Source organism: Alosa sapidissima, chromosome 2, assembly GCF_018492685.1.
Source record: "Alosa sapidissima isolate fAloSap1 chromosome 2, fAloSap1.pri, whole genome shotgun sequence".
NCBI classification, from domain to species: Eukaryota; Metazoa; Chordata; class Actinopteri; order Clupeiformes; family Clupeidae; genus Alosa; species Alosa sapidissima.
In genome coordinates, this window is record NC_055958.1 from 21,246,594 (window position 1) to 21,256,841 (window position 10,248).

Sequence of the window (10,248 nt, forward strand, 5' to 3'; positions counted from 1 at the left end):
CAGGTCTAGTTTTGAGGGGTAGCTGTATAAAGTTGTAGTCAGCTACACAAAGCCTTCACCTTAACACGTCCAACTAGAAGAAGATCTTTGCAACACATTCCTGAATCGTTTTTTGTCACTAGGTGTAGTGGCCCTTCCAGCTTCCACATATTTATTTCATTTCTTGTAATCCTCATAATTTAATGGATGTAGACTCAGTGTTCAGTTTCAGTTGATGATGTCTTTGACAACTCAATTCAGTTTACTTTACCAGATTTTATGCTAATATAGCCTGGCACGCCCATCTAGATCTAGGCTACTAGAACACCATAATTCACTAACGTTTCCATCAGACAGGGCCAATTTTGAAATCGAAAGTGGCTATGGTAAACGGTAGAAGCAACGCCTGCAAACATCGAAACAATTGCAGCCGGAATAATGTGTACATTTATTTACAGCAATATAGGCCTATATGCATTGTTTCCTGATTACCGATTAGGCCTACGTTTATTGTCAGTTTGTAAAGATTAGGCAAAGTAGAAAGTAACGTTAGGAGACACTGATCAATATGATTGGTTAGGCTGGACCAATGATATCAAAGTTACCGCAAAGTCTATGTCTTCAGGATGTTAGAAACATTTACAAGCCAAGTCGCCTAGCTTAAGGTTGATTACACCAAACAGCAGCTAGACACAAAACAAATCCAAAACAAGATAAAGCTCAAAAGATCTTGTTCAATTTTAAACCTCTGAGTAGGCTAGGCTATGATCTGATTCTGAAACCAACAATTAAACAAGGGTGACAAAGTTACAGGACAAGTATCTCATCAGAGAACTGCATCAGTGGCAATACTAAAGACAAACATTAACGGGCTACCCTGCAGCACTGTCGTTATCACATAGCTTACACCTTCACCTGAAATAGCTAATTCGCCCCATGGTCCCTAGCTATGGCCACTCACCGTGTACATCAAAATACAAACTTATTGTACAAGACATCAACTCATAAACATGAACTTTCAAATTTCAGTCAACCTGCACACTTACAAGTCAAGTCAAGTTTATTTATATAGCGCATTTCATACACAGAGGTCTTTCAATGTGCTTTACATAAACAAAACCAAACAATAACTAGATGTACCGCAGAGCGGTACAAAATATGACCGCCGCCCAGTCCAGCACATGTTTTCCACAAAAATAAGTCACGCTGAAAGGCATATATGATTCTAACTGTCTCACTGAATTGCATTATGCACACTCAATTCTCACTGGTATCTGCTAGACAACAAGTACCAAAACATGATTAGTTCATAGATTTGATGTAATATACATTTTATACAACCCCACCCCCATCTTGCCTGTTCATAATTCTGAGAAATTCTTGAATTGTGTGCATGTGTGCGTGTATGTTTATGTTTATGTGTGTGTGGGTGTGTGGGTGGGTGTGTGTGCGTGCATGTGTGTGTTTGCCTGTTTATGTGCCTGTGTGTGTGCATGTGCATGCATGCGTATATATGTCTACTGTGTGAGTATGTGTCATACGTAGGATTACTGTGAATGTATGTGTGTGCGTGTGTATCTGTTTATGCACACGTGTGCATATGGAATGGGTTTACATGACCCCTGGAGGCAAACATACGCAAAAAATTGGTCATCCTAGGCCCTACGGTTCTCAAGATATTCACAGAAAACTGTGTCTGCCCTACCCTCCTTTCGGGGGGTCCAGTCCAGCGGGGGGGCTACAGATCAAAACGAAAAGCGATGGTTCCATGCTATCCATGTGGGGTTACATGCCCACCAAGTTTCGTGTACCACGGTCTTTCAGTGTCCCGGGAATCCTTGTTGGTGTACGGTCACTAAATGTACACATAAATTATTTTATTGTAAGGCCCCCCATGAACGAAAGTCCACGAAACTTGGCATGCATTCGGAGGGTGTCATAATGGTCCTACACTTTCGTGCAGTTTTGACCATGTCAGCCAGAGATATTGTGATGAAAACACCTAATGTTTTGCTTTTTAATTTTTAACTAGGTGGCGCTATACATGAAATAAGTGGTAATGGGATAGGTTGACATGCCCCCTTAAGATTAACATACAAAAAAAAGGTGGACCTCCTAGGCCCTACGGTTCTCGAGATATTCACAGAAAACTGTCTCCGGCCACCTACAGGCCAGTTGGTGTATAGTAACATAAATTAATTTATTGTGTGGCCCCCCATTAACGGAATTCCACGAAACTTGGCGTGCATTCAGAGAGTGTCATAATGATCCTACACATCCAATTTCGTGCAGTTTTGACTATGTTAGGTCACAGATACCTGCGATTACAACACCTCATTTTTACTTTTTTGTGTTTAACTAGGTGGCGCTATACATGAAATGAGTGGTTATGGAATGGGTTGACATGGCCCTTTGAGATCAACATACAAAAAAAATGGTCCTCCTAAACCCTACGGTTCTCCAGATATTCACAGAAAACTGTGTCTGCCCTACCCTCCTTTCGGGGGGTCCAGTCCAGCGGGGGGGCTACAGATCAAAACGAAAACAGGAGGTTCCATGCTATCCATGTGGGGTTACATGCCCACCAAGTTTCGTGTACCCCGGTCTTACAGTGTCCCGGGAATCCTTGACGGAAATTTGGACATGCGAAAAAAAAAAAAAAAAAAAAAATCTGACTAAACCTATATGACCGAAGCGGCGGTCATAATAACAAATAAAAGCATTAAAGGGCAATATAGTCAAAGAATAGTTCAAAAGGTAAAGATCATAATAAAAAGAAAACATAAAATACAAGGTAAAATTATTTAAAAATAAAGAATAATTAGTATGCAAAAACAAAGGCAAAAGTAGTAAAAAAGTAATAAAAGACAAGGTAGAATAATTATCAAGGCAGATTCAGAATTTGTAACTCGGTGCAGCTAGCAGAAAGCATCTGAGATTTAAAACTCTAGATTTAAAACTGGCTACAGTCTAGATTTAAAACTGGCTACAGTTGGGGCCTTTTTGATGTCATCCGTAAGTTGGTTCCAGAGCTGAGCCGCATAGCAGCTAAAAGCTAACCTGACCCTAGCCAGATGAATGTCGTTCCGCTTAGCTCCGCCTAGCTTCACTCACATCCATCTGGGACCTCTTCCGTTGAGAGTGATTTCTCCAACCAACTTTATGGTTTAGCCAATCAGGACGCAGGGCGGGAGTTTCATAGATGTGACATAGCGTAGAAGCGACTGTGAGTCTGTTATTAGCGTCACGGGTTGGCTTCGATGTGAGTGGTTGAAGTAGCACGTCAATAGATGACGGACAAGTGGCTTATTCAATCATATGCAAGCATTTTTTGATTAGGCCCAGCCTTCTGAAGCAACACTTCAATGGATTGGTTCCAGATGGATGAGTGGAGCTAGGCGGAGCGCAATTCATCTGGCTATTGCCAGGTTAGCTAAAAGCTGCTTCACCATGTTTAGTTCTAACAGTAGGTTTTACTAACAGGTTTTTCACCTGGGACCTGAGAGGATGAGAAGGTGTGTACTGCTGACGCATGTCTGATAGGTATTTCATGTTTTGACATCAACCCTCTGAGTTTGGCAATATTTTTGAGGTGGTAAAAAGCTGATTTAGTTATCGCTTTCATGTGGCTGTTGAAATTTAGATCACTGTCAATTAATACACCAAGATTTTTAACAGTATCCTTTGCCTTCAACCCTTTTGTGTCAAGGAGTGGCAACCTTAAGTCTTTCCTCCTTTTTACCAAATATAATTACTTCAGTTTTTTCTTTGTTAAGCTGAAGAAAATTTTGAGACATCCAGGTGTTGATTTGTTCTATACACTGACACATAGATTCAAGAGGACCATAGTCATTTGCTGACAGAGCTAAGTAAATGTGTGTGTCATCTGCATAGCTATGATATGAAATCAAATTATTTTTGTCCAAGTGGGAGCATATAGAGGTTGAATAATAGTGGCCCCAAAATCGACCCCTGGGGAAAACCACAGGTAAAGGACGTTGGTGTTGAGGTACAGTTTCCGATGGCAACAAAGAAGCTCCTTTCTTGTAGATATGATTTTAGCCAGCTGATAACTATGCCTGTAAATCCAACCCAGTGTTCTAGTCTGTGTATTAAAATATTGTGATCAACAGTGTCAAATGCTGCACTAAGGTCCAGTAGTACTAGGACTGATGTTTTACCTGAATCTGTGTTGAGGCGTATGTCATTGGAAACTTTAATGAGAGCTGTTTCAGTGCTGTGATTTGCCCGAAAACCAGACTGAAAGTAATCAAAATACCCATTTGATGTTAGGAAGGTGGTTAATTGATTAAAGACTACTTTTTCAATAATTTTGCCAATAAAAGGTAGATTGGATATGGGCCTGTAATTGTTTAGCATGGAGGCATCCAAGTTATTCTTCTTGAGAAGTGGCTTTACAACAGCTATTTTCAGTGACTTAGGAAAAGTGCCAGACAGCAGTGATACATTTACAATTTGAAGGACATCCGCCGCTATGAGGTGAAAAACAGTTTTGAAGAAATTGGTAGGCAGAGTGTCTAAGACACATGTGGAAGAGCTGAGATTCTGTACCGTTTTTTCAAGTGTTGCGTAGTCTATCAAGCTGAACTCTGACATCAAGTTAAGTTTCCCTCTGTTTGTTGCTGGAAGTTCAGCTTGTTGAATTAGTAATTGAGCAGATATGTTAGAGTCTGATTTTGTCAATTTTACCTTGATGAAAGATGAAAACTCATTGCATTTATTAGTTGAGAGAAGTTCAGGCGCTAATTGTGAGGGGGGATTTGTTAACTTATCAACAGTTGAAAATAGAATACGAGTGTTATTTGAACTTCTATTGATAATGTTAGAAAAGAAAGGCTGTCTTACTTTGCATATTTCAGAGTTATATGTGCAGAGCATCTCTTTATGGATTTCATAGTGGATCTGAAGTTTGTATTTACGCCATTTTCTTGTCTTCCTACACTCTCTTTTTAGAAGTTTAACTGCTGGATTTTGCCTCCATGGTGCTTTCTGTTTGTCCTTAACTTTCTTGAATTGTAATGAGGACAATGCGCACTGAAGTAGGAATACTGGGTTTTGATTGCACGTGTAATAATCTCCATCCAGAACTATCGATCTAGTCTTATTCATACTGTAGGCCTATATCTATGGTCTCACTGCTGATGACGTCATAATGTGCATAGAGCAGCGTCTTTGGTAGCGATCACGTTTATTGCTGTTAAAAATCCACTATGTTTATTCGCTCACCACCGTGAGTCTTTGAAATGTAACTTTATGCATGATAGCCTATTATGCTTTATGCCCATAATTTGTCATGCCTAATTTTATTGACCAGAATGGTCAATGACTGATTTGATGAATGAATTATCTTCGCCTGTAGGCTACAAACCTTTTCTTGTTCAAATACTAAACTCCAGATGTGATAGACCTATACCAATATAGCTGGACTTGACATTAGAGTTAAAGGAGAAGTTCGGTATTCTTCAGGTCTATGCTATATTAGCACATATGCATAACCCCTTCCTCCCTCCCACAGCCTGGATTGTGGGCGTACGGCATACTTAATACTTAATACTTCATACTTAATACTACTTGACCAATGGCTGTAACCCTATTACTTCAACTTATTCTTGCAATGATATAGTTTTTTTTTATATTACTTTGTCTACATTATTCTCTTATATGTCCATATTTATTTCATGCTGGTCTCTAGACTTTATTCTTGCACTGTTGCACTGTTGGACTTACTTATTTGCACCATCACAATGACACTAACTCTCATAGAGCACCTTACCATGCATACAGAATCACAGGCTCAGTCCTTGCCCTGTCACTGCAAGTGCCTCATATCATCCTTAAGTACACTATGTGGATATTTGATTTAGTTTTATTTAGTATATTTAGCATTTTTTTTTATCTTCTACGTCTTTATTGTTCAGTGGTGTTTTTTTTATATTCATATAAATATAAATATAAGTAATATAAGTATACTTATATTACTTTTTCTGCTGTAAGTGCATGTTGTGTGTGATGTACTGTATGTATGCTACTGAGACCTTGAATTTCCCCTTGAGGATCAATAAAGTATCTATCTATCTATCTATCTATCTATCTGTAGATGACAACAAGTCTAAACTGTTGTTTGTAACCAAAACAACATGCAGTTTTGAGGATATGCATTTACTGTATAAATTAATAACTTTTAAACGTGCAGTCAGTGATTTCACATGATATTGTGTTTGTTTATGTTTAAATTAGGGCTGTCAAAATAACTGATTAATTTCGATTAATTAATTTGAGAAAAAAAAACTGATTAAAAAAAAATAGCGCAAATTAATCAGTTCCGTATGATCTTTGACCCCGAGCCGTTAGTCAGTAACCATTAGACTGTAAAATGAAGGAGAAAGAAGAAAATGTGCTGCCTAAATCTTTGATTGGAATATTTACTTTTAAAAAACGGCCTGATGGTGTTGATAACAATAAAGTGTTGACTAAAATATAGTCCTCTGCAATGTGTGCAGCAAGGAATTTGCATATCACCGGAGTTCGCCAACTCTAAAGTCGCACATCAATGCAAAGAAATAGTGTTGACATTGAGGGTAGTGTTAATTTATTTTCATTGTGTCCCCTAGGTTACATCTGTGGCCTGAAATGTGAAGAAAAAAAATCTTCTTCTCGAAGCACTTTTTAATTTATTTCCTCAGCATATTAGGTCATATCATAGATTATTATGGCCATTATTTGAACAGTGAAAATAATAATAAAATAGTTTTTGAACTTTAATGTCACTAATGCTGATTATTCAATGATTCATTTCAATTTAAATATTTAAAATACTTTCACACCAAAAATTAGAGTATATAATTAATTCAATTAAATTTTTAATCGAATGACAGTTTAAATGTCTTAGCAGTTTTTGTCTAAAACAACATCCATTATATTTTAACCAAGGACCAAACAAAACACACCAGAGAGGTAGCTTTAGTATTCCCAGAGAAACTCCACACAGTGTTTCATTTTGGTTTGGGGGACAGGCTGCCTTTTTATTTTTATTTCTTTACAGTATAGGATGGGCAGCTAGCGGATTGTGAGGAGGTGTTCGCAGATTGTGACAAAAATGTGTGTACGATAGCTGACTGCACTTTTAAACCATTAATAGACTCTCTTTCCCCTCACAAGATGGCAGCAGCGACCATCAATAATAGTAAGGTAATGTGTGAGGTAAAGTATGAAGCATTTATATGACTTGGAAATTCTGTATAACATTTTCACAATTTCATTATTATCTAATTATTACAGTATTTTTAGTAACGGTTCTTGACCTGGGGCCCAAGGACAACCATCCCAGCGGTCCTGCATACCCACCTACCTTTGTCCAAAAACTCAGGTGACAAATAACCTTCCATTCTCCCACAGGCGTACTTTCAACTGCTGTGTTTAATACATAAGACTTGCTGGTGCGCTTGTTTTAAAGCAACTCTATAGGATATGCAGCCATTTGCTAGTTTTTATTTTTAGGTAATTTTAACCAACACCTATTTTTGGTATCATCTCCAACAACTAGTTTTTGGTATCATCTCTCTACTGATGCTAGCCTTCATGTGAAGGGCAGATACAAACTTGTCATTCCCCGGTCCAGGCTTATCTATATGTGATCTGGAATGGCATGCTCTACAGATATGTAAGGAAATCTGCCACAGCAGTATAATGCCAATGGCAATTATATTGCCAAAAACACATTGCATTGTAAAATGCTAGTCCCATTATAGGACAAATTGGATCCTAGCATCTTGAGAAGAACCACAGTGAACTTAAATCATGCTAAATCTGTTTAGCTGAGAGGAGAGTCACTGGAAATCTTGGTGTTTTCTCATCCTGAGGCAGCTGTTGAGTATTAGACTTGTAAATGTTAGTGGGGGCATTGTTGTGTCTGGTGTCCATGGTGACTACGGATGTGGGAACCCTGGTTGTTTTCCATGGAGTTTTAAAGTTTTACAATCTCATTAGTGGGCTTGCTGCCATTTTTCAGAGCACTACAGAAGGGCAACCTCACACATCAGTAGATGCAATAATTGAAAAACTGTGGGGATCCAAATTCGTTGTCCTTTATTCAGTAATAATGCTGCACTGTCAAATAGTAATGTAAGTTGATATAAAGTTCTCTGTGACAAATGTATTGTTCAGACATTTTTATATTGTGGAAATATTCAACATTACACATAATAACACACATTTAACAATGTACAGATCTGACAGCAACATTTTACAGCAACAGCCTCTTTGCCTATGACCATTAGAAAAGGCATAAACATGATTTATAGATTACATCACTGAGATTTACATGAGATAAAACTATTTGCTCAATCTTCCAAATACACTTCACACAATCAATGAACACTGTCTGTGTATGGGTCTTTGATCCGCTAGATCTGTCATCATGGGTAATACATGCAGTGGGGTAATATGGGTAATACATGCAGTGGGGTCTGAAGTAACCATTGATCTAGTGTCCTACAGGAAACAAAACAAAAGCACTCACTGTCTTCAGCTAGTGCAAGTAACTCCAGTGTGTGTGAGAATGAATACCTGCCTTTGGATTTGTATTTCCTGGTTCATATCACGCCTGACTATTTTGGGAGAATTTATTGCCGCTTGCCAGTTGGCACTGCTCTTGGCAGAGGGGATCTAACGGGTGACTGATCTGTCTTCAGATCAGTCATAGCTTGCCTGCAAAAGCACAATTTCATTTATCAAACATTTGATTTATAAATCCATAGGCCTTGGGGCATGTTGCCAAAAGAGGTATGGATATTTTCCTTTCAATCGATATCAAAGGATGGCCTGTCTCTGAGGTGGCCCATGTTACTGTACAGTTCACTGTCATGAGTGCAGACCTGTTTATCTGTTGCACTAATGAATAGGCATCTGTCCAGTGTTCTTACTCTGACCTAAATTCCCTTTAGTGATCAGGGAAATGAAAAGCGACACCGGCAGAAAAGCTGGCATACACACAGGGAGTGTCATCAGTTCACCTTGTATGTGTGGACATGAAAAAGAAAGCAAGTCTATTTTTGAAAAGGTTAATTTACAAATTTGACTGATTGCTCCTGGGGAAATGGTTACAGTTCTGATTGATCCCTGTTATCTGAGGAGAAAATAGCCATAACCTTTAGAGCTGAACACATCCTCTCCTTAATATTAATCAGACCAATTGCGTTTTCAAAGTGCATGACACACCATTATCAGGTTTTCTGTCTGTAGAAAAAGAATACAACTGGGGGAGAATGGTAGGCTTACCTTAAATAACCTTAAACTTTGGAACAGTCAGTTGGCTTAAAATGACAGTCATGCTGAAATTAGAGGGGCTGGTATTTCAAGAGCACAACCTTCCAAATGGTGCTGTTTTGTCTCTTCATGACTGATTTCTGTTGGCATCTCCCCTTACCCACTAAAACAACACCAGTTAGAGCTGCTTGCTTCATCCATAGCTTCACTGTGGAGGAATGTTTATCTCTATTTGCATTGGCAGGTAATGTGTGCTTAAACCTAAAATGTGTTATGACAGAACAATTATATGAAGACAGACTCAGTCCTATTTTCTTTCTTTATTGCTGTATTAGACAGCCCATTTCTTATACATTTCCTGACCAAATTTCTTGCCTAGCCTATTACAGACACTCCACAACCTGTCAACTACATGACAACTGCACCCAACTTGGCAAAAACCAATGATGGCACCAGCTCAAACCCTAACCATAAGTATAAGTAAGTAAGTATATACACTCTTTTGATTCCGTGAGGGAAATTTGGTCTCTACATTTATCCCAATCCGTGAATTAGTGAAACACACTCAGCACACAGTGAGGTGAAGCACACACTAATCCCGGTGCAGTGAGCTGCCTGCAACAACAGTGGCGCTCGGGGAGCAGTGAGGGGTTAGGTGCCTTTCCTAAGGGCACTTCAGCCATGCCTACTGGTCGGGGTTCAAACCGGCAACCCTCCGGTTACAAGTCCGAAGCGCTAACCAGTAGGCCACGGCTGCCCCAAAAGAGGACCTTTTCCCAAACCCTCAAGTAAGCCTATTTTATTCTTGTCAGCGAAGTCGCAAAAAGTCTATCCAAATAAGGAACACTTCTTACGCTCCCTTGACCAATCTATACATTTACATTGAGCCATTTACTGTACAAGCAGCCACTCCAACAGAGAATAGATGGGAAGTAGAAATGAATGTTATCTAGAAGAAACTAAACTGTCAAAACCCAGCTTGTC

General features: G+C 38.9%; 1 long non-coding RNA gene across 1 annotated transcript; it reads left to right on the plus strand.

The window, feature by feature from the left end:
• Positions 1 to 7,155: 7,155 nt before the first annotated feature.
• LOC121699046 lies at positions 7,156 to 9,780 on the plus strand. The gene is made up of 3 exons (XR_006026935.1): positions 7,156 to 7,188; positions 7,279 to 7,366; positions 9,644 to 9,780. It is a non-coding gene; the product is annotated as an uncharacterized LOC121699046 (long non-coding RNA).
• Positions 9,781 to 10,248: the final 468 nt, after the last annotated feature.